Here is a 24,552-nt window from a genome sequence, read left to right as displayed (position 1 = left end):
CCTTTTGGTGGGAGCAGTACTAAACTTTCAGATCCTTCTTTTTGTCGAAATTGTCATGCATCCCTCATCAGTTTTTTGTCTTTAGGTGTGACATTCTATGTCAAGAAGACAAGGAGAGCAGTGCACTTTCCTCCTTCAACTCTGACACTCCTTGGCATGCCTCCAAGTCCCTGAACTTCACAGGTTACACATTAAGCTGCCACATAGTTAGAGCAAATCTCCATAGCTGTCATCTCTTAAGAATAATCTCCTGCTTTTCTACCTCTTTGAATGAAGGGAAGGAAAAATGCCATAGTAACAAAGGTAACACTGTTCATCCCTAAAAGCTCTCTCTCTTTGTCCCAGACCCTTGAACCTCGACACGTCCACAAAGACACATTGGCTTGGGTTTGACAGTGCTGTTGTTATTTCCTCGGTGTTTGCTCCACCGTGGTTGTTGGGCAGGGCATCACTCCCTGTGGAATGTGGAAGCACTAGATTACTATTGTTTTCTTCTTGGAATCTGAGGTCTCAGCCAAAACTGAGGAGAAAGGTTTCCATTTTAACATCCTGTTACAAGACCATCTGCTGCCAAGGATGAGATGTAATTGAATCTGAATATCAAAGTGTGTTCCTCAGAATGTGAAATTATAGGTGGCATAGCTTACAAGCATCTTGAAAGAATGTGTGATTAGAGTAGGATGATTTCATTTTCTTTATATTTGCATTTAATTCTGATTCTGTGCTAATGTGGCATCACGATTTGGACTGCAGAGCCAAACAAGATTAGGTATAACTCTAAAAATGTCAAAATATTGGCAAGAGTTCTTATTAATATAACATTTCCATGAAAGTTATCAAAATAAAAATTATGTTTTGAAACAGTTCAACCTATACGATTAGAGATTTATCTAAACTGACATTAAAATCACAACTTGCTTCTTGCAAGTCATACTGTATGATTAATTATTTTGGTCATAAAATAATATGACCAAATGCCAGGCAGTTTTATTATGTTTTAAAATTAGCAGTGAACACTTAAATCATATTAAAAGCATCAAGGCTTTAAGGCATTTTGATAAAGCTGGGAGAATATGTGCAAATTTTCTAGAAGGAGGGTGTCAGAGACAGAAATCCAAACAAGTGAAAAAATAATCTCATTCCTGCCATCACATGAGGTCATCCCTTCAGCTCTGACATGTCATCGTATTGAGGTCATCGCTTTAGATCTGAACATCAGAATCATCTGTCATTGGAGTGTTGTGTGGCGTTTATCAGTCATAAGTCTAATAAAAGTGGGGAGATTATACATTTGTAATTTGCTTTTGTAAAACCAGGAGAAGTCTCAGTAAGAAAGGCTGATTTAGTGTTTAGCTGGTACCAGGGGGAAAAAAACATCTCTGCTAATTATTTGTGACCTGAAGAATGGAAATTTTGAAGGTTTTATTTGGGCCTTATTAGAGGAAAACCAGAAGGACATCTGTGAGTATTTGGAGATCCACAACTAGTAGTTCAGAGAGGGTCTCTAACTTGTATAAAGAGGGATGGCTTTTTTGCTGCAAGTCATCTCTTGGGTGGGGCATTCTGAAAAGCAGGGTTGGTGATGTTTCTTATTACCGGTATCTTGAAGAGAGAAAGAGAGATGTTCTATCTGCTGCTTCACTCTCCAAATGGCTGGAATGGCCAGGGCTGGGGATCTAGGCTACACTAGGAGCCTAAAACTTCGCCCAAGTTTCCTAGGTGGATGACAGGGGCTGAAGCAAGTACCGCATCCTGCACTGCCTTCCCTGGCATATGAACAAGGAGCTGGATCGACACGGAGCAGCCAGGGCTCCATTCATTGCCCTTATACGGGGTGTACTGGTTGCACGCAGCACTGGGTTAAGCCACTGCCCCACAATGCTGGCCACTGTTTGTCTCTCCAGGCCATCGCTACTTCGTGTGAGCAAAGCGCTAAAAAAGTCAAATTCAAAAGTGTGATTTGGTCCATGAAACTTCATTTTACAAAATAGACAAGAAAATAAACTACTTCAGTTAGTTCTTAGGTAGACTAAAAATCTAACAAACACACGTAGCCTCTTTGAAGAATTTGTCACATTTGCTTGTTCAATGAGTGGGTTTTTTTTTTTTAACATTTATGTACTATGAGACAAAATTATATGTCATTTGTCTAATTAACTATTCAACTTGAATTTTAAACTTACATTAGTGCTGTTAAAAACAATATTATCAATGTTAATTTTGGAAACATATGAGAAAGTTAAATTGACAAATCTTCCTTTACGTGATCTAAAAACAAGAATGGATGGTTTTGCTATAGTTTTAACTGCTGTCATTGGTACTCTGAAAATAAAGACAAGCTTTTACCTTGCAACATGTAATGCACTTAAAAATTCCCCAGTCTCATTCTTTGAGCAGAGAAAAGCTGAAAAAACCTAGAAGACCAACAACTACACTCAGGTTTGCCCGAGCTGAGGTCACAGGCAAACCATTGCTCTGGAAAGTGGAGAGGTAGGAGAAATATTTATTTGAGAAATAAAAACTCTTGGGGCACATCCTTACAGAAGCTGTCATGTGTTACAGAACTTTCTGTTTGACTTCCAGGAGTGCATCAATTCTTAAAGATGAGAAAAATCGCACCATTTGCTTCTGTATGAGAAGAGACAAGCAACCACTTTGTAATGCACCATAGTCTTCGTTCTCCATAACTAAGGCTGCCCTCCTGTGAAACTCTTTCTCAAAAAAAATTATTTTATTGGACAAAGTGCCATGGCTCAGTGGCTAAATCCTTACCTTGCATGTTTTGGGATTTCATATAGGCAACAGCTCATGTCCCAGCTATTCTACTTCTCATTCAGCTACCTGCTTGTGGCCTGGGAAAGCAGTCTAGGATGGCCCAAAGCCTTGGGACCCTGCATGTGCATGGGAGACTCAGAAGAAGCTCCTAGTATCTGGGTTCAGATAAAATCAGCTCTGGCCATTGTGGCCAGTTGGGGATTGAACCAGCGGATGGAAGAACTTTCTCTATCTCCTTCTCTCCATTAATCTGCCTTTCCAATAAAAAACTTTTTTTTTAAATGCACTTTATGTCAAAAGTAGAGTTATAGAGTTAGAAGGGGAGACAAATAACTAGATCATTAGCTGGTTCATCCCCTAAGTGATCCACAGGGTCCAGGCTGTGCCAGATCAAAATTGGGGACTTGGAGGTATATCTGTATCCCTCACATGGATGGCAGGGGTTCAAGTACTTGGGTCATATAATTCACTGCCTTCCCAGGTGGATGAGCAGGCAGACCAATCAAAGAGAAGCAACCAGACTCGAACCAGTGCTAACCGTGGATGGTGGTGCTGCGGACGGCATCACCATGCTGGTTCCCAAGGGAAACTATTGTATCAAGGTTTGAATAACTTCACTTTTCCGAAGACTAAAGGAATGTGGGAAAAGGAAATACAAGTTCCAATCCTTTTCTAAACTCCTGTTTCATCTGCATCATGAAAAGTAGGCTTAAAAGCACCTAGCAACAATGCAAACCAGACACAAATGCAATGGGACTCCTGGGATCCAAGAATTCCCTTTCACGCAACACATTGCGAATCAGACTGATGTGTCCCAATATTATAATACAGTGATGAGAAGTACAAAGCTCAGAGCCCATTGAGTAAAAAGAGCCTGAAGAGATCAGAGAAGGAGCTGTCTGTGAAACCTTTTCCCAGGTTGCCAATCTGAAATTGCTATTGCAGCAAAGTTGCTACCCAGAATCAACCCCACGGAAAATGTCCAATGGATCTGTGACTATGTCCCAGCCTGTTACCATGTAGATATAACAGAATCAATGCAGCTAAAGGCCCCACTTCCATCATTGACACCTGATGCCAGAAGTTGGGCACTAACAAACTCCTGGAAAACTCCATCTTTCATGGAAAAATCTGCCCTATACTCTGCACTCTGTGTCTTCAGATCACATAAAGGCATGACCTTGAGTCTCCTGGGTTCCTTATTTTGCTTATTTTCAAGCTTATGGCTTGTGGATCACTGCAGAGCATGCTTGTACTTCCTGTTGTGTGTGTGCTAACATTTTTTTCCCACTAAATTGTATTTCTTCTCCTTTAGTTCTTTTACGTATTAGAGACAAGAAACTGGACCTCATGACCTTTCAATAATTAATTTGCTAAGTACTCTAACGGAAAAATAGAGAATATGCAAGAATAGATGGGCAATATAAATATGGACTAAAAATTAAAATAGCATAAGTGGGCCCAGCGCGACAGCGTAGCAGTTAAAGTCCTTGCCTTGAGCACGCTGGAATCCCATATGGGCGCTGGTTCTAATCCCAGTGGCCCCGCTTCCCATCCAGCTCCCTGCTTGTGACCTGGGAAAGCAGTCGAGGATGGCCCAAAGCATCGGGACCCTGCACCTGCATGGGAGACCTGGAAGAGCTCCCGGCTCCCGACTTCGGATTGACTCAGTTCCTACCATTGCAGCCATTTGGGGAGTGAATCAATGGATGGCAGATCTTCTTTTCTGTCTCCCCTCTCTGTATATCTGTCTTTCCAATAAAAATAAATAAATTTTAGAAAAGATTAGTTGGGGCAATACTATTGGGTACTAAAAGAAGCAGGTGGAAAGTTTTTTATACATCTGTGTGTTTCTTATGATTCTATTTCTCTTTCTCATTTCACAGGAACTCTAAGTGTGGATGAGACAAAATTTGTTAAATGCCTCCTAGGTTTGATAATAGCCTTTCAAAAGTGATAGTTTACATAGGGATAAAGAGAGATTGTGAGGCTAACTTGGATCTTTCCAGTGGAAAGTTGTGCAGTGTGCTGTTCATGAACCCAACCACTCGAGCCCAGCTAACAGCATGAGCACCAGTCAGGCGGCAAACTTGACTGGAGCACTTTAACATTGTCTAGGCCAGTGTGTCTTCCTAGGGGAGCACTGTTGGCGAGATCAAATCTTCTGGTAAATTTGCTGTCTGTGATGGGCATCTTCTTACGCACACAAAAGGGCATCCATTGATACACAGAAACCCCAGCCCTAGACCCATCCACAGTTTTGTGACATCAAAGGGCTAATATTTGTGCATCTTTGCAGAGTAGGACAAGCAACAAGATGATCTGTTGTAGGAAATAAAGACATGGTGAGAAAATTTACTGAGAACTCTTCCCAAAGAGGAAAATCTTGCCCAAATCTTTTTAGGGAAACAAACAAACAAACAAACAAACAAAAAACAAACAACAATGACAACAAAACCTCATTTGAATTTAACACTGGGAAAACTTATAACTGGGGAATAAACGATTTCTTCCATATACTCAATTTAGCATCCTAGCACATCATGGGAGCCAAGTCAGGAACTGACACTCGGAGTCAGCATGGTAGAAAGAGCTGACCATGATATTGAACCTCCATGCTTGTGCAGAATAGATTTGGCCTGTCCTTCCACACAGTAATATGACAGATGAGCCAAAAAATAACCTGTTTCCATTCTCTGTTATTGTTTACCACTCCTCCAGTAGGGTTTGCTACCAGTTTTGGAATCCAGTGAAATATTATTGCAACTGGATTAGAAAAAAACTGACATTTACTGTAACAAAGTTAACTTGTATAATATGTGCCATTCTAGTAGATCAAGGCTGTATCAAGCATGTCTAATTTATTGGTTATTTACATGATAAATATAATAAGACATTTGCTCCATAGTCACTGCTAAAACAAGCCCAATAGCCAAACTCTGGAAAGAGTGAAGTCTTTTCTGTTCTCTGATTAAACACATATTAAGTAAGCATAAGCCGATTATGCCAAATTATCGCCCTGTGATACTCTGAGGTGCAATGATTTCCATAAATGCTCTTATGCATTAAATTGAGTTTGAAATCAGCAGCATATGTTTGACATTATGTGTTGAGAAAGTTCCAAGTTTACATTCAATAGTTAACATAAACAAATGCTTAGAAACACATAAAATTCTTACACACTGTTCCTGCCTCACTGTCACCTGTCCATGTCAACATCTCAAGTTAACTGACTGGGGTGATCACATTTAGAGCAATGAGTGTAAATTTTTGTGCAGAAAAGAAGGTAAAAGAAGATCCGTCACCATCATTTGGAGATGTCTCACCTGGCCTCTTTACTGTTTTTTGTGCTGCCTGAGCAGCACGGGTAGGGCTGTCCTGGATGCTCAAGAGCAAGACAGGTTCAATGCGTGTTCTGTCTAGTTAGTCAATCTAGAGTGATCTAGAGTACTTGGCAGTCTTAACTGGCCAGCATGTCTGATATAGCTAGCATGTCTGATGCCGCGCAAGAGCCATCAGTATGTGTAGTTTCTGGGTGAAAGGATCAGTCACCTTGGATTGCCAGCTTGTCCAGATGGTTGATAATAATGTCTGCTCCGATTTTCTAGCATCTCTTTGCAGGATGAGAGGATCTTGCCCTTGCAATGGAGATGCTGCCAGAGACAACTGTTCACTTCAGTAGGGAGTTTTAACAGCTCTTCTTGCAATGGAAACTCCAGTTACCACAGTAGTATCTTGATTGGATATGTGAGAACAGCCTGACACTCTTCTCTCCAGGCAAGTGGACAGAAATTGGGACTGTGCAATGCAGCTTACACTCAACAAATAATCTCGACACATGCATCTCTTCCTCCCTAGATCCTCATAGCCCAAGGATCTTTCTTTTTTTAATCATTTTCGTGATGTTTGCATATTTGATCGGGGTGGGAAGGATCGAAGGATAGGGGAGTGTGGGAGAAACCATTATTTTATTTTCAAAATTTCTTTTTCTTCTTCCTGAATCTGGGGGAAGGGATGAGAAAAGCGGAGAAGGTTCACCCAGCCTTCCAACAGCCTCATTACCCTGGGATGGGGAATGCCTACCTGCTATCATCCCTGGGGTCCTGACATGGAACATGCTACAAGGGATCTGTTTAAGTGGTTTTGATAGTGCTGAAATGCTATCAGTCTCACCGATCCAGGGATGAGGAAATCCTTCCAAGGTCCATTGGCTGACGTAGTCCACTTTAGAGTCTCCATTCCCCAGATATTTGCTGTCAATGCGTGGCTGGGGTAGTTGTCCAATTTGTTATGCCTTCCTTGCTCTGCTATGATACCAGATATACTTTGTAGGCCCCAAAGGATTGCCATGTCCTCCATGTGCATTTGGGCATGCCATCCACTTCTGTCTTAGTCACTGAGGAGGCCCAGTTCTGACACATACACTCCTTGTTAAGCTAGTGGTCATGTGACGCTCTGTCCCTTGCTGTAATCTCTACCTTCTCTGGAATCTGAAGAAATCCAAGTCACAGATCTACTGGTCAGTGATTGAACACCCCTGCCACCTCTGTGCCTTAATTAAACTATGCAAAGGAGGAAAGGCTACAATTCACCAGGCATAGTTTTAAAAAGCCAAGCTCCACCATGTCCAAGCTGAGCCCCTCAGTATTGTGCTCTCTAATATGGGGACCCTAATGCTTTTTCCCTGAAAGAATAAACTACTCAAATAACCCAGTCTGAAAAAGACAGATGTATGGTTTCTGTGCTATGTGGTCATCTTAAGTCCTTATTTGTGTTCCTGTTGAACCATGAACTTCCTGCATTTTACTTAGGATGTATCATGGTTAGTGGTGACTTAAGCTTGTCATGATAGAATGGATTAAAATTATCTTTGTGAAAATGAATAAAAAGTAAAAAGGAGGGAAGGAGAAGAATTAGGGGAGGGAGACAGGTAGGGAGGGAAGTATGAGCAGAACTGTGCCTATATAATATATGAGATCTGTTAAAATTAATAAAAGTTTTTAGTAATCATGCCATAAAGAGGAGAATTGGCCAAAAACAATACTAAAAAGATCTCTGCATATACTGCATGAATTTTAGAGAATAAAATAAACCCTAAATTTAATCTCAAAAAATTAAGTGAATTCATACATATAAGTACTTGCAGCTGAGGAAGCAAACACGATAGGACTATGAGCTGTTATTATACTCATTCCTGCCACTACCATCACCATTGCCATTCTTGATTCTTCCTAATACTTGCCTAAATAAGTTCTTCAGGTGGTCATCAGACGTCTTCATGGATCTCAGTGATACTATAAAAATTATACCCATATGTAATTTTAGCAAGCATTAGTGGAAGGAGAGATTAAATAATGCAATATGCAAGTCACAGTATCTGAGTCATCTTTCAATAGGCTATTCTTTCAATTTTTCATGTTTTAAAGACATTTGTAAGTCATGAATCATCTTTAATAAAAACATAAACTTAAAATTGCTTGTATCTGACAAAGAGTAATGACAAACATGTGGAAAATGAAAGTATTCTTTAACATATGGCGGTTAGACAATGGGCTAGTTTCTGTCAAAATGAATTTCTAATGAAGAAAAATCTAAATGTTGAAAGATCAAAAAGAAAAGAGAAGGCAGTGAGAGAGAATTAACAAATTTTTAAATAAGGAAGGGTGGGTTTTTTAAGATAACTATAGCAAGCATATCCCAGTCATGTTTTAATTCTGAGATTTGTGGAACGGTGGCTTGAGAACCTTAGCAAATGCCTTTCTCTAGAAAAGAATGAAATATCAGCAAAATCAACTCCATTAGAACTCGAGATATAGGTCAATCTGCCAACGATCTACAGGATTATTCCGGCCCCCCCCCCCAACTACATGAATGTCAGTATAAACAGCAGTTTATTTTGTCTTAGCTTGACCTAGCCTCATCCCCTTGTCTACATAAACACAAAACCACTGTGGGATATCAAGCATACCTGCTGGAAGTACATAAGACAGCTAGCAACAAATGTTGCTATGGATGTGAAGAAACCTGCCTCATGAGAATGTAAAGCGATATAGCCACATCACACAACTGTTTGGTAGTTTCTCAAGAGTTAAATACAACCTTGCTACGTGTTCTAGCAACACTATTCCTACCAATCCAAGGAAACCAAAGCACTTTTCACACAAAGACATCTACCCACAGTCACGTTATGTATCACATCCCAAAATTAAAATACTGCCAGTCAACTGGATTGACAAAATAAATATATGAGACAAAATGTGTGATACCCATACAATGAAAAACCATAGACATATGATATGCCATGGATATGAAATATTGTATGATTTTGCTTATAGCAAAAATGTTTAATAGTTCATATTTTACAATTATTTTTTATATCAAAGACCTAGAAGAGGTCTTTTTGGAAAGAAAATAGATGAAAAAACAGTTGCCTATAATATATCCAAAGAAAATGAAGGCTAAATATGAGAAAAGCATCTGTAATTCAATATTTGCAGCAGCACAATCTACAATAGCACAGACATGGAAACAAACCAGATGCCCATCCAAAGAGGTGTGGTTAAAGAAATCATGGTATATCTACTCCATGGAATACTACTTATCCATTAGAAAGAATGAAATTATGCCATTTGCAACTGGATGGCCCCAACTAGAGACCATTGTGTTCGATAGAGTAAGTCAATCCCAAAAGGACAAATACCATATGTTCTCTCTGATATAAGGCAGTCTCCATGCAAATAGTAAGATCAATAACTCTTCCCATATTGTTTTTGCTGCAACCCATGGGTTTTGATATTTTTTTGTTTTTATTTTCATTCCATCCAAATAATTTCTTTTCTCTTATCAAATTCTTCACTGACCCATAGATCACACAATAGCATTATTTATCCAAGAAGTTTCGTGTCTTCTTTTTCATTTCTTCATTGACACATTGGTATTTCAGTAGCATGTTATTTAAATGCCATGGTGCTGTAAGTTTTTTTGATTTAACTTTATTCCTGTTGTTGGCTCTGATTCATGGCTTCTCACTTATGGGAATGTATAATGATGGAGTAACAGAGACTATCATATCCAGATGGGAAGATACAATGCAGTATGCACCTCTATCTCCAAATAAAGATAGACTCCCAATGAAACTGTTGGATGTATCTTCATATAGGATGCTTGTATCTGTCTGGACTGTCTTGCATTGTCTGTACCAACAATATCAGGACACACCTAAATAACAGACTGATGGACTTATGATTGCTTATGAAGGACTATACTATTGTAATAATATGGGGGAAATCAATGGGGGAGTGGGAATTTAGGGAGGGGTAGGGAAATCTGAGACCCTATGGAATCGTACCATAAAATTCAAATTAATTAATTGATTGATTGATTGAATTTGAATTAATTAATTAAAACAGTTGCCTAAGCTGAAAATGAAAATGGGAACCAGCTTGTCAAGGACAGAAGTGATCCTGTTCAAGGGATTAGTAAGGCCTCTCAAACTGACTTGTGTTGCTGATAACCACTAAGCTTCATATTTGAAATGGGTGATGTGGTAGTAAGTACAATATATCCCAATAAAGCCAATGACAGCAATGACAAAAAAGGTATTTGGAGGTAATTCCCACTTTCAGAAGTCAGGAAACAATTTTCTGGGTGGCTTCTGGGACCAATTGTTCAGAAGTCTGATTGAACAAATAGGCAGGGTTTCCATTGTAATTGACTGTGGTTGACATGGACCAGAAAGGTTGTATGAAGCGGTACCCAGAAGCGTCTGAATAAAAGCTCACCAAAAATATAACCTGCATTTAAAAGTTCAGTTCTGTATATGTAGCCAAATTTCAATACTACAGAGTATCTAGATCATACAAGAAGAGGGTAAGCAGAGCTTAGGAACAACAACATGGACATGGTGTTGCAATGATAGAGATACAAAAAGGTGTTGGGGAGCCTGTTATTCTCCATAGAATGAAACAGTGCTAGCTGTCATCCTTAGCTCACTCTCTCCTAGCTCTTAACTACAAATATTAATGGCCAAGGATCAATAACCAAATGAAAAAGGTGAGCGTTTGATCAGTAGAGCTGACCTTGGGAGAAACAATCAACTTGTTTCCTTTACAGACACTCATATTTCACTGCTTTCAATAGGGGCTGGTATACTCACTCTTTTATTTAAGTGTTCAATAGATAATTACTAAGCAAGTATTGTGCATCAAGCCCTTGCCCCTAGAATATAGCAATGAAGAAAAGTGGTCATATATTTTGCCATTTGCTGAGCGTTCACCTTAATGGGGAGAGGTAGACAATATAACACAAACTAGAATAGCAAATAAACTGACCCAAGGGGTTAACAAAGGAGGCAACCAGGTAAGGGGCATGCTGTGATCACAGAGAAGAGCAGCTATAACTATCATGAAGGGCAGGGAGGTGGATGGCTCTGGGACGCACCAGACTGTGGGTTAGACGGCTCTGCATCTGACACAAGCCCAGCTGTGGCTGTCAGCTGAACCCTGTTCCCAGCAGCGTTCCCCAGCTCCACTGACAACACCACTGGTGACCCCTTACCTTTAGTTTACTGCTTTACTTTCACTTACCCAATGCCAACCACAGCTTGAAAATATTAAATGGGAAAAGACAAGAAATAAACCATAGCAAAATTTCAGTGTGCACTATTCTGAGTAGCCTGAGGAATTTGCCCCCGCCATATGGGTGTGAGTCAGCCATGGCTTTGTCCAATATGCCCACATGGTGTGAACAACCTGTCTCTCAGTCACTTTTTAGATTTCTGTTCCCTGGTCACTGATTGTGGCATTGTGAAGTTTGTATTCAAGTGACCTGGATCCTAAGAATCAAAAAGGCAGCAATTTTGGCAATTTGGGTATATCAAAGGAAAGCCGTAAAGGACTTGCTGTAAGGCAAAAAGTGAAATTTCTCATCTTAATAAAAAAGCAATCATATTTCAAGCTTGCTAAGATCTGTAAAAAGATCAATCTTATATCCACAAAACTGTAATTTTTTTGAAAATGAATAGAGAATTCTCTTTTTGCTATTACACATCAAATTACAGAAAATGCAAAGGCCTTGAATTTGTCATTGGAAAACATGAATACAAATGGTATTCTGGTTGGCAGCAATGTATTACACTGGAAATCATTGCACCTACACAAATACTTTAGGAAAGAATATTTTTGCGGCATGTGACATCAAACTGTACTGTATGTGGGGATGGCTAAACAGAGGAAAAAATAAGTTTAGGGTGCAAAACCTAATAACTATTAGAGACAGCAATGTGATTGTCATCTAAAAAGCTGCTGCTACACATCAAGGAAGGTTGAAGAAGATGAAGAAGGAGCAGAGATGCCACCCAAAACAATTGTGATGAGACTTGCTGTTTCTAGAAGAAGGTATCCAGTAAAACTTCACATTTGTGAAAGTGCAAAGGAGACAGCAGAGCAAAAAACAGAGAAGAGCTGATGAATTCTACAGGACACATGATGAAGCCTGGAAAAGAACATAGACCCCACCTACTCCCAAAATAAAAACATTAGTGATACTCTTGATCACAGGTTAGAAGGTGTGGGTGATAGTCATCCTGTTAATGGTGTGGTTGTATCAATGCTCAAAGTGAAAAAAGTACCTGGAAAGGAAAGCTTGATAAGTTAATTGCTATTAAGATAAACAATGCAGTTTTTCATTCTGAGGCTGTTTGCTAGGAAAATGAAAGCATCAGAGTCATATTTTACTGCCCCAACACATCCTCACTCCTTTAGCTTCCAGATAAGGGTTGTCTGTATCACATAGGTGTGCTGATATCTGATCATATTTGAACAGTGACTGATAAAAATAGACACAAACTATGTAATCTGGACCCAGAGCTGTTAGAGATCTCAATCATTATTGCTGATACAGTAACATCCATCAGTGTACTACTGATAAATTAAAATCAGAAAATGAAATTGCATCCTAGAAGGTTACAATCAGAAAAGTTAAAAGAACGAACAGGCTGAAGTCAAATATGGAGAATTTAGAAAAATCATTCATGCAACAAGATCAGCTGATGAAGAACTGGGCTGGCATATCTGATGAAGACTGGAAAGGACAAACTCAAGACTGCTGAATTCAAAGAATTTGTTGAGTCAGATGCAGAGAAAGATTTGGAGGCAAAGGAAGAAATCAAAGCAGAGCTGTGCATGTGGAGATTATCAAAACTGGTTAAAGTATTTCAATTTGCTCAGATATTAAGGGACTTGGCAATGGAGTGCAATCCTTGCATGCATCTCAGCATTAAGCCACCTGGATGATCACACAGGATTGTTACTGTACAGCACCACTTTGATGAGTTAAAGGAGACTACAATTGTGTTCACTACATTCTTCCAAAAGGTTCTGACAAAACAACCGTTGGCCACAGAGGATCCCTAAGCATGGACATCCGTTCCTGACTTCCCACCATCAACACATGATGGCCAGTGATCCAGGGTAACCCGGGACAGATGACATTAGCATTTTGTCATAGCTCTTATGCTATCTACCTCACTTCTTCCTGTCACATATAAGTTGTGCTGTTTCACATTATCACAAGTAGAAGTGGAGTCCAGTATAATAAGGTGCTTTAGGGGCCAGTCTTGGGGTTCAGGGGCTTAACTAACTATTTGAAATTCCAGCATCTCATACTGGAGTGATGGTTCTAGACCCTATCCACTTTCTGATCCAGTGTACTGTTAATGCACCTGGAAAAGCAGCATATGAGGGCCCAAGTACATGGACTCCGGAAATCCTTTTGGAAGAGGTAGATGGAGTTTCTGGTTCCTGATTTCCCAGCCCTGGCAAGTGAGGCCACTGGGAAATGAATTAGAAGATGAGTGTTGTCTGACTCTGCCTCCCTTTATTTCTCTGACTCTCAAGTAAATAAGTAATTTTTTTTTTTAAAAAAAAGAATTATGCGAGAGAGCTAATTTCCACATAACTTATATGGCAATTGTTCAAATCGTATTAATTATAGTTTTTAGTCCTCCAGGGTCTAATTTACCATTCAAATTTATCAAGAGTACACACATTTCAGACATCCATGAAGTCTTGAGACCATCCCTTGTGGATAATAAGAAACTACTCTAAGGCTTTCAACAATGAACAATCCAAATTTACAATGTGGACCGTAAAATTGTCAAACTGTGTTGTTAGGAACACACTCAGACACAGGTGTTTAGGCCTCCCACATAAGCCATACGAGATGAGAGAACAATTTTTATATTTTCATTTGTTTACTTATCACTTAGAAAAAGAGACAGGCAAAAGAAACTGCCATCCACTGGTGTACTTGGCAGATGCCCACAAGTGCCAGACCTGGGCCATGCTGAACCCAGAAGCCAAGAACTCAGTCCACCTCTCCCATGGGAGTGGTAACAGCTGTAGCACTCAAGTCATCACCTACTACCTCCCTGAGTGCTCATTAGCCGGAAGAGGAATTGGGAGCTCAACTGGGATTCAAACTAGGAACTCTGCTACAGGATACAACCATCTCAACCAGTGGAATAACCGTTATGCCAGGTGCTTACCATAATCTTTTAAAGTTGAAGATACATGTTTTTGTCTTCTTAAGGATCTGAAATGAATTAATTCAGTATGTATTATAAGTAAAAATCATATGTGAGAAATAATTATCAAAAAATGTGAATGTGATAACTTCATGAGCAAGTGGTTAGGAGCAGAACGCAGAATAAGAGGAGTGAAAATTGTGGTGCACTGGTTTAAGCTGCCGCTGGAGATGCCCACAGGGCCTGGCTCAGGTCTCAGTTACTTTATTTCCCATCCTGTTTCTAGCTAATGAGCATGTTAGGAAGCCACAGTTGATGGTTCAAGGGCTTGGGTACCAGCCACCTGCCCAGAAAATCAACATGTGGTTTTAGGCTCTTGGCTTCCATCTGATCTAGCCATGCATGTTACAGGCATTCGGAGAGAGAATCAGTAGATGGACCATCTCTCTCTTTGTCTCCATCTCTACTCTATTTTTCAAGTGAGAGGACACTTAAAACAAAGGTAATATGAGAATAAAGAAAATGGTCGGGGTGGGTGGGGTGAGGTGTTGTAGCCCAGCAGTTAACAAGCCTAGGTGCCTGATTGAAGTCTCCACTTCTAATCCAGGTTTCTGCTAACACACACCCTAGCTAGCAGCAAGTAATGGTTTAAAAAGTTGTGTGCTAAGTTCCTGGATTTGGCCTGTTCCAGTCTCAGCTGTTGTGGTCATTTGGAGAGTGAACCAGCAGATGGCAAGTCTTCAGCAGCCTCTATCTGTCTTTCTGAATCTCAATTAAGACAAGTAAGTTAGCTAGTTACCTTTTTAAAAATTGCAGACAATCTCCATGGTGGCAACTGGAGAAGCAGAGATAGCAGTCCTTGACCACTCATTAATAGCCTGTCCATAAGCAGATTTGCCATTCTTTGCTTCAGGTTTAGACAATGGGGCAGCCTCCATGAGAGATAGCGAGTTGGATGAGTACTTCAGAGCTGAAGGTTCCAGCAATGACGCAAGAAACAGCTACCATGTGGTGAAAACCAGCAGTCAATTCAAATGCATTTCACACACAAAAGGTATGATCTTTAAAGCATGCTACTGGATAGGGTTAAATCTTTGAAAATGTACAGAAACCTCAATCCAGGACTGCAGCGATGGAATGCCGTATTTAACAAAAGCAACAGCTGAGGCACTGTCATTAAAAGAGATTCTGAACAGTGCAACTGCTCTGGCTGCAGCAGATGGAGTCAATCATGCCATATTTGAGACTTCTTTTCACCTCCCCTTGAAATAATTAGCCACGAGACTGTAAGTACATTTTTCATGTCAAATGAACGATGGCTTCAAAGAAATTGGAGGGCAGAGCTGCAAGAGAGTGAGAAAAAAAAGACCACTGGAGGCACGAAAGATAAAATATCAACATTTCTTGTAGAACCACTGAACACGTGTCAGCAAGCATGAGGTCACTCGTTAACTGGAAACAGTATTTGGTTGAATCAGAGGAACAATGGAGTGACACTCTGCTTGCCTATCAACAAAAGCAACTTCTCCAGAACATAGGCGTGTAAGAAACCCAAGATCCCTATAATGTAGGTGAACATATTACAAAATTGCTAGTAAACAAATACTGAATATATGAAAAAGAAATGCAAGAAGGTAATTTTCACCCCTGTTAGGATCTAGCCTGAGATAGTTTTGAGTCACTATGTCACACTTTGCCTAGTGAGAAACAAAGATAGGTGTGTCCAGTAACATATTTACATAATACGGGGCAGAGTAAAGGCATTAGCTCATCAAATTGCCAGTTACAGACTTCTGCTGTGGTCCTGAGTCTTCAGTATAGATTAGCCACTGAAATTTTTGTTTAAAAAATGCGCTGATTGGATTTTGCTACTTTATTTGAAAGAAAGACATGCAAGTGGGCCAAACAGGGATATCTTTCATCTGCTGGTTTGACTCCCCACATTCCTGCAACATCCGAGGACAGACCAACCTGAAGCCTTTCAGTCTGGGTTTTCTATACGGAGAGCAGGGATTCAAATACTTAAGCTTTCCTGAGTGCACACTAACAGAAAGCTGGACTTAGGAGGCAGCCTTGGACTTCAAATCAGACACTATACCAGTGCATGCTGGTGATCTCCATTGTTGTCTTAGCCACTACATCAGATGTCCACCCCTTCACTGATGAAATTTTCTTTGGTTACTTTCCATTTTTTTTTATTACAAGAGCAGAAAGTGGGCACACTTTGTCTTTGGTCATGCTGAAATTAATTACAATCAAATCCTGTGGAAGATGTTGCCAATCAAGCATAATTATATTGGACCTGGCCACTGATGGTTGCCAGAAATCCATCTGAGCACCAGTTTGAGTGCAGGCTGTTCCACTTCCCATCCAGCTCCCTGCTGTGCACCTTGGAGGCAGCAGATGTTGGCCCCAGTACTTGGCACTTGAGAGACATAGATGGAATTCCAGGCTCCTGGGAAGTCCTGGCCTTCAAGATAGCCCAAGTGCTGACTATCATGACTATCTGGTGAGTCAGTCACAGGAGACGGAAAGTTTTCTCTCTCCTTCTTTCTCTCTCTCTCTCTCCCTCTTTGTAACTCTGCTTTTCAAATAAATAAGTCTTCAGAAAATAATTTTATGAATAGCAGTGATAATCACTGAGTACATTACATCAGAGCTATTGCAGAGCCAGGCTGCAGGTGTAACACCCGCCTTCAGCATCCATCCCGTTATCCACAGTGAGGTCTCTGATCTGACAGCCACACTGAGCTCGCTTTACTGTGAACAATGCCACGCTTCCCTTCTGCCTCCATCCAGAGGATGTTGACAGGTTCTTGTTGACAGCTCTGTGCAGTATCTCTCTTTTTTCTGCTTCTCTAGAGTAATCCAAATAAATTTGGTAAGAATGCCATAACATACATGTAGCCTCAGTGAAACCAAATTTTTTTTCTTCAATATTAAAGGACAAGATCCTGGGAAGCCTAGACCAAGTCAGTGGAAATACTCGACTCAAAAACACAGCCTCCCGTATACCACCAAATAAAAATGTTCAGAGGCACCGTATCTAAGTTCCATGGATATAAGATGGGAAAGATGCTTGAAAACAAACACACAAAAAACTAGAAAAAAAAAGTAACCAAAATTCACTGCCTTTAGCAATTCTGGCATGAGTAATTGATGTCTGTGGTTTCCAGGGACAAATTAGTCATTGAGAATTTAAGCAGGGAAGAGAGGTCCCATGGGTGTTTCTCCACATCTTTTTTTCTTCCTCTTTTTTTGTTGTCCATTGTAAGGACCCATCTGATTTTTGGATACCCTCATCACATGGTGCTGTTTCCATCTAACCAAGGTCACTGCAGAAACATTTGCATTTTGTGGCATCTCCCAAGCAGAGAACCAGTCTTGATGCTGATTGGCAATGGGACAAGGATCTGTGAACAGAGTTCTTAACTTCTCTTCTGGCCATGGCTTCTCTTGCCTGATAGTCCAGCAATGAGAGCCCAATGCATGCCCCATAGTCTTTTCCTGCTTTTCCACAGCCCTTGGCCATCATTGAGAACCATGGGCTTTCCCCTTTCATGGTTCACTGTCCCAGATAATCCCACCTGTTGAAGGTAAATCTAACCAGAGAAGCTGCTGCCTATTCCGAACTTTGACCTTCTAAGAGTGACTCCTGAGTGGCAGCCACTACTTGTTTCCTATAAGCACATATCTATTTATTTTAAACCCATTCTCTTTCTCTTGAGAGTTCCTCTAGTCCATAACTGAGCAGTCCTTTCCTCTTGCCATGGCCTTGGCCCTAAGCCTACCCTCACTGCCTTCCTGTGTCTTTACTTGTGGACAGGATTGCCAAGGTAGGATTCAGCTAACCTTGGCTTATCACTTGATGACAATTTCAAAGAACCTTGACTTTAACCTTTAAGGAGAGATAAGCTCTTGGATATAGATATCTGGATATATACTTAGACATACAGCTGTGTTTTATATTTATACATTTTCTTTGCCTATATCTATATACACAGATATTGTTGTTCCGTTTCTTGTGTGTGACATACTAGCATATTGTCCACCACATCGTGGATTCTCAAAATAGGTCAGTGGGACAGGAGGGAAGAGCACCTGAAGTTGGAGCTTTAGAAACTAGATATTGGGCCTGACGCGGTAGCCTAGTGGCTAAAGTCCTTGCCTTGCACGTGCTGGGATCCCAGTTCATTTCCCGATAGCCCTGCTTCCCTTCAAGTTCCCTGCTTATGGCCTGGGAAAGCAGTTGTGGATGGCCCCAAACCTTAGGACCCTTTATCAGCATGTACGACCTAGAAGAAGCTCCTGCCTCCTGGCTACAGATTGGGTCAGCTCTCACCGTTGCAGCCACTTGGGGAGTGAATCAGCAACTGGAGGATCTTCGTCTCTGTCTCTGCTCCTCTCTGTGTTTCCAATAAAAATCAATAAATCTTCAAAAAACAAAGCAAAAAAAAAAAAAAAAAAGAAACTAGAAATTACCTAAGAAATAACAATTAAAGCATAAAGCCATAAGACAATTCTTCATTTATTCTTTATTTTAAAGTGAAATCGCTGGGGCCAGTGTTGGTGCAGGATGAGTTAAGCCACTGGCTGAGAGGCTAGCATTCTCTGTGAGCAATGGTTCGAGCCCTAACTAATTTACTTCCTGGCAAGCTCCTTGCCTGTGTACCTGAAAACACAGTGGGAGATAGCCTAAGTTCCTGGGTTCCTAACACCCACATTGGAAGTGAAGATGGAGTTCTGCTTTCGCTGCCCCAGACTATGTCCAGCACTGGCCACTGAGGTCATATGGCGTGCTGAGCCAGCAGATGGAAGACTCTGTCCCTCCCCTTCTTTTCCTGTAATCCTGTCTTTAAATAAATAAATAAATGATTAAAAAAAACAAAAGTAAGGGTGTTAGACTTGGGCTTACAAAAAGCTCATGGAAGAGTCCAAATGAAAGACAAATTTATTTTGAAGCAAATAAAATGTTGGAATATGGTTCTCCTCATCACGTGAAATTTGCATAAACTGTTGAGATACCACTGCACATTTTAGTAGTTTAATCTGTTAGTGATGACATTTATAGCAATAGTCTTTTTTATCACTGAAACCAATAGGAAGGTTTTATTATCTTAGCCTCATCAATGTCTATTTAGAAATGAATATAAATATTTAGGTCTTTGATGCTAAGAAAGATGAGTGAAAAATGATGCGGCACATACAGCATGAAGTCTTATACTCTGTGATTCAACCTCAGTGTGAATGCGTGCCAATTGTGTGAACACAAATAAGTACATTAAACTCTGTATAACACTCCTTACCATAAAGGAAAGCTAGTACTTCTCATGCGGATTGGAGTAATAGCAATTTTCCACATTAAAGACAAATTAAATATTTTAAGTATCAAGGAGAATAATATGATACTGTAAAAACTTAGTCAACTAGAGACATTAGTACTTCAGGCAAATGGATGCTTATAAGATGTTTTCATAACATTATTTTAAGGTCATATAAAAAGAAAATTATACAAATATATACAGTATTCTTCAAAAAGAACTATTAAAATTATTTTTTAATTGGGGCTGGCATGGTGGTACAGCATACTAATCTTCTGCTCAGTGGCACTGGCATCCTTTATGGGCACAGCTCATGTCCCCACTGTTCCACTACGAGTCCAGCTCCCTGCTTATGACCTGGGAATGGTCCAGGTTCCTGGGAACCTACATCTATGTGGGAAACCTGGAGAAAAATCCTGGATCCTAGTTTCAGATAAGCTCAGCTCTGGCAGTTTCAATCATTTGGGGGAGTGAAACAACAAAAAGAAGGCTTCTCTGTCTCTCCTTCTTTCTGTAAAAATCTTCCTTTCAAATAAGAGTAAATAAATCTTGTTAAGGGGAGAGTTACAGAAGCCTCTTTGAAAGACAGAGTTAGAGAGAGAAGGAGAAACAGAAATAGATCTTCCATTAACTGATCCACTCCCTCAATAGTTGTAAGGGTCAGAGAGGAGGCTATATGAAGCCACGAGCCTGAGCCTTCTTTCTAGGCCTCCCACTTGGGTGCAGAGGCCCAAGCACTTTGGCCATTTTCTGCTGCTTTCCCACACCAGTATCAGGGAACCAGAATGGAAGTGGAGCATACAGGACTCAAACTGGCACTCATACAGGAGGCATCACATGCTATGCCACAATACTGGCCCCAGCATTATTTCTGTATTCTGGACATCATATATCTTCTTGATAGAATGTGCTATGTTTTCAATACATATATTACATTGCAGATTTAAAACAGATGCAAAAGAAAAGAATGGAAAATTTCATATATGTAAGATCAGTGACTTGAGGACATCAGAATAACAGAGAATTATCAGAATGTGCCAACGTGACAGTTGTATAACTGTTAAAGGAAGTGCCAACAATTGTGTTTACTCTTCTCAGTTTTTAGTTCAGGTTTTAAATTAAACAGTATAACTAATGTGCATCACATATAAATTACTCCTTGCCCTTGAAACTACACCACCTTCCTAAATACAGAAGTTCAGTACAACAGCATGTTGAAGTAAGCTTTGTATCCTTGATAGGGGATTGTAGTGATAGTCCAAGAAGAGAAACACAGAAGCAATGTAATTGATCTTTTCATGATTTAGAGTCTCCCCAAATATTGGGCAATCTGGCCCACTAAAGGCACCGAGTCTAATTCATGTATCCTCGAGTCATAAAGGCAATAGAATAGGAAACTATTTGAGCCAAATAGTCACATCGGAAACAGTTGTTGAATCTCTCCAGGACAAGTTAAAACACACCTTCCCTTACAAATATCCAAAGTTCTGACCTTTTGATTTTTCATAAATTTTTCTTCGGTGACATGAGCTATCCTTCCCACCCTTTCCAGTGAGTAATCTGGACTCCTTTCTGAGGAGGATTTTTCCATGCACACCACAGAATGCTATCCATCAACTGCTTCCCATGCTCGAATTTTTATTCATCTTACCAAGACCAATTTTTATTGGAAGCAAACCAGAAAGCTAGGGAAACTACGAATGGGAAAAGCTACGACATGTCAACCAGTATAACTTCCTACAAATAGAATTACTTTGTACAAATATGCAACTTATTTTATATTATAGCTGACATCATCATAACAGCTTCATTAGCCTTTAATCTTGGAGTGTGAGTACTTTTTGGCTAACGCTTAATATAACATACTGTTTTATGATTTTTACTTCCCCTGAAGTTGGAGGAAAAAAGGAAGAGAAATAATTTGGCTGCACAGTTCTCCTCCCATCCCTGCCTGTGCCAAATCTCTTGTTTGAGCTCTGAATCATTAACTTTTCGTGCAAACAGAGGCTTCACTCGGCTACAGAGCTTATCCTTACCAGGGATAAGAAGAAGATGAGTTATTTGTTGCTTAGTAGAGAAGGGAGGGAATCACTATCCAAAATGTGTTCTCTGCTTAAAAATGATTAGCACCCCAAAGTGATTCACCCCAAAGTCCTCCCTACAAATACTCAACAGTCTCAGTCAATTACCCAGCAATGACACAACAAGCTAATGTAAACGGCAGGCATAGTTTCAAGCACAGGATTTGCAGAACTGAAATTCAACCACACTAGTGCTCAACATGACAGAAACAGAACTAGAAAAGAGCTCTTTCAAACCATGAGGAAAACTCTTTAAAAAGGAGTGCATGGGGTGCCATGAAGACAGAAAAGGTGTGTTTGTGTGCTGACATGGTTTAGGACTTGAAAAGACACCAGAAGGGGCCCGGCGGCGTGGCCTAGCAGCTAAAGTCCTCGCCTTGAATGCCCCGGGATCCCATATGGGCTCCGGTTCTAATCCCGACAGCCCTGCTTCCCATCCAGCTCCCTGCTTGTGGCCTGGGAAAGCATCGAGGAAGGCCCAAAGCCTTGGCACCTGCACCTGCGTGGGAGACCTGGAGGAAGAGGTTCCTGGTTCCCGGCTTCGGTTCAGCATAGCACCAGCCATTGTGCTCACTTGGGAAGTGAACCATCGGACGGAAGATCTTCCTCTCTGTCTCGCCTCCTCTCTGTATATCTGACTTTGTAATAAAATAAAAATAAATCTTAAAAAAAAAAAGACACCAGAAGGAGGAATCCATTAGTCAAATTGATAAGCTGATAGAACATGAAAAGGAAAAACTAGAGGCTACAGGTGAGGGCGACACGCTTGGAAGGCAGCTTTGAGTAGCGGGATAAACATAATCAAATTGCTGGGGCATTTTTGTTCAGAAAGATTTGAGCAAAAATATGGAGGGCTTAAATAATAAATGTATATATCCTTTTAAAATATTTATTGATTTGAAAGACACTGTTACACACACACACATACACAAAGAGGGAGAGACAGAGACCTTCCACCTGCTAGTTCTCTCTTCCTCCTTAGACGTTCACCAGGGCTGGAGGATAGCCAGGTCCACCATGTTGTTGGCAGGAGCCCACACATGTGGACTGTCTTGGGCTGCTTTCTTAGAAGCATTAGCAGAGCTACGGGCCACAAAGGGAGCACCTAGAATGCAATGGTTGCTCATTTGGAGTGCTAGTGGTGCAGATGTCAGCCTCACTCACTGCCCCATGATGCTGGCCACCCACAACGTTTGCTGAGAAGCTTACTTGTCATATTTACCTATGTGGGAGGCCTGGAGGAGACTCCTAGGTCCTGGACTTGGATCAGCTTCGCTGTAGCCACTGCTGTCATTAAGGGAGTGAACCAGCGGATAATAAGATCTTTTTGTCTCTCTTTCTGTAAATCTGCCTTTCAAATAAAAATGAATATACCTGGCCTTTTTACTAAAAAAAAATTACATTCTTCAAAATACCATTTGAAACTGTCTGAATAGTGAAGGACTACATCTTACATTAGGAGTAATTACTGACAAACTATTCTGAAATGCAAAGGGACAGACTTCTAAGATTCATTTCTTTCCATGAAAGTAATTAGAACAAAAATGTGGACAATTAACTTTTGCAGAATACTGGAAAATGATCAAAAGCTTGCAACACTAGGGCTAATTATTAAAGAAAAAGAGTTTATTCTCAATAAAAGTCAGGAAGGTTTTTAATATTTTTGTCTGATCCCATCCTTCTCTCTCCAAACCTATCATATATCTGAAACTTAGTAGCATTGCAACTATTACCCGCTATAAAAGCCAGCAGCCTCCCCAGCAGTACATATAGTGTAACTGGGTCATAGTACCTCAAAGAACTGTCATTTGATGGGGTGGTGGCTTGCTACAAGACTGAAAAAGTTATCTCAAGTTGTTTGTTGAAAATAATGAGTCTCAAATGCTGAACTTTTTACTTGCCTACACACCAAGGGGTATTGAAGAGGCTGGCTACCAAGCTTGGAAAAAATAAGAATCGGATGTGCCAAATGGGACTGTAAAATGTTCTAACTATCCGTGAGGAATCTGGACAGTCATGACCACACACTGTGTTAAAAATGCCCCGAGAAAATCTAATCTCTTACTTTGTGTCCTTTCTCTAAGGCTCAGCTCTGCACAAGGGAAGCAAGTACTAAGGCAGAGTTACAAAAAAACATGTCCCAGTGTAGACATACATCCTCTTGGTAAATGCTGAGAGATTTATTTGTTCAATACACTTAAATAAGTTGCTGCCCAACCATGAACTGGCAGCTATACTAGCCAAGAATTGACTTCAGTGACAACAAACAATCAAGAATACAGAATTTCTTCAAGGACGTTAATAAGTAAGTAACAACAATGAGCTTAGTGTTTGGGAAAAGGGTTTTGTTTGCAAGGCTTCCAAGTTATATAGCTGCACAATGTTCAGTTTTTACCAAAAAAAAAAAATTGTGAGACGTTAAAGAAAAGAGAACAACATTTTAAATGCATACATTAAAAGCAGATCAGTGGAGAGATCAACCGGACAAACAAGCAACAAACAACAACAGAACTAGTCTACACTGCGGACTAATGGACATCATTGATGCCAGCACGATTCATCCCACAGCTGCAGGATACATGTTCTTTCCACTGGCCCATAAAGCCTAAATATGATAGACCGTATGCTAAGCCATGAAACAAGTCTCAACAAATTTGAAAACAAATGAATTAACACCATGTATCTGTTCTGATTACTACAGAATGCAGCAGGCAAACAACAACTTAATATGATATAAGAAACTAATAGATTCAAAGATAATAGACTATATACATATTTTCTCACAGATGAACTGTATCATGGAGACTAGCACACCAGAAAGTGAAGACATGGTAGTATGCATCTCTACTCC

Source organism: Ochotona princeps, chromosome 20, assembly GCF_030435755.1.
Source record: "Ochotona princeps isolate mOchPri1 chromosome 20, mOchPri1.hap1, whole genome shotgun sequence".
NCBI classification, from domain to species: Eukaryota; Metazoa; Chordata; class Mammalia; order Lagomorpha; family Ochotonidae; genus Ochotona; species Ochotona princeps.
This window is presented reverse-complemented; position numbering follows the sequence as displayed.